Source organism: Olea europaea, chromosome 8 (genome assembly GCF_002742605.1).
Source record: "Olea europaea var. sylvestris chromosome 8, O_europaea_v1, whole genome shotgun sequence".
Taxonomy (NCBI): domain Eukaryota; kingdom Viridiplantae; phylum Streptophyta; class Magnoliopsida; order Lamiales; family Oleaceae; genus Olea; species Olea europaea.
This window is the reverse complement of record NC_036244.1, coordinates 7,772,230-7,773,982: the sequence shown is the minus strand read 5'-3', so window position 1 is coordinate 7,773,982 and position 1,753 is coordinate 7,772,230.

The window sequence follows — 1,753 nt, the reverse complement described above, 5'->3', positions numbered from 1 at the left end:
AACATCATCATAGGAATTAGGTTCATTTTTCATTCTCTTCTTGATAGCTAAATAGAGAGATAAAATCATCACTATCAAACTCGCCAGGAAGTCTGAACTGCTTTCTCTACCTATCTCTTATGAGTTGATACATCAAGAGGCAGAGTTGCAGGATCAGTTTGGTCGTTATGATCAATTTCTTGACCAACTTCAATACCCTATAAGGGCTTGTCCTCAATATAACCAAATTCCCCATCTACGAAAAAGAGTATCATTTCTTTCTAAGTGAGGTTTCTTCCTCAATCTGAACATCCTTTTCGGTTAAGATTTAAGTCTTACCTGCTAATTAAGTATGGTAAAAGAGATTCATTAAAAGTATATCCCTTCTTATTACAATTTTATATCGTCTTTATACCTTAACGTACAACATGTATTCCTTAATACTCATCATAACCCAAGAATATACATTTAAGTGATTTAGGTTCCAACTTTCCTATGTTTTGATAAGCATATGCATCATGGCCCAATATTTTTAGATGAGAATAATCAACATATTTTCGAGTCCACACAATCTAGGTACATTGAAATTTAAAGCATTATAAGGACTTCTATTAACTAGATAAGTAGTAGTTTTAACAGCTTCATCCCAAAACAGTTTATGCAAGTCAACTCAATAACATGCATCTTACTTTATTTAAGACAGTCCTATTCATTCCTTCATCTATGCCATTTTATCAAAGAGTGTAAGTAACGGTTCTATATCTTAAAATATCACTCTCTTTACAAAAATTATTGATTTCATAGTTGCAATATTTTAAACCGTTATTAGTCCTTAAAATTTTTAATTATTATCAATTTGGATTTTCCATTCTTTAAAAACACTAAGGCCTTGTTTGATAGGGCCAATTTTCTATGGAAAATTAAAAACATTTTTCATTTTCCACCTTTTGGCCCTTTGATTGCAATAATTTTCTAGGGAATTCACTTTCCTTCCTCTCCCCTAGGGATGTCAATTGGGCCGAACCGGCTCGACTCATCAAAACTCGGCTCGTGGGCTGCTCGGGCTCGTCAAATGACGAGCCTGAGATAGAGCCGAGCGGGGGGTCCCGTCCAACAAGCCGAGCCCGCTCGACTCGTTGAGCGGCTCGTGGGCTCGTCCAAAAATATGGAAAAAAATAAAATTTTATCAATAAAATTTGAAAAATTTGCAAAAAAAATAAAAATATAAAAAAATTTCACGAGCTCGCCAGCAGCTCGTGGGCTCGGCTCGACTCGACTCGGCCCACAAGCTCATGGTTCGTGAGTACACGAGCTTGTGGCCCGAGCTGAGCTCGCCCACGAGCAACGAGCAACGAGCCGAGCTCGTGGTTTAACGAGTCGAGCCGGCTCGACTCGGCCCACTGCCATCCATACTCTCCCCACACATGTGCAATTTCCTTGATTTTGTAAAAAAACCAATTCCCACCAAACCATGGGAATTGGTTTTCCAGGCTGTTTATTTTTTATTTTTTTGACAATTGGAACAAATTATATCCCCAATTGTTATAAATTTTGTTATTTTAATTGATAATTTTCATGAAAAACAAAGTCGAACGAATACCAAAACATAGATAATTCAACATTTTTAGGTGAAAATTTATACCAATCAAACACATTAATTGGCAATTCCCAAGAAAAGAAGTTCTAGATAATTCAATTCCATGAAATTCGTTTTTTTACACCCAAATTCCATTCTTACAATTAAACGGACCCTAAAAGTTTCATCTTTAGTTTT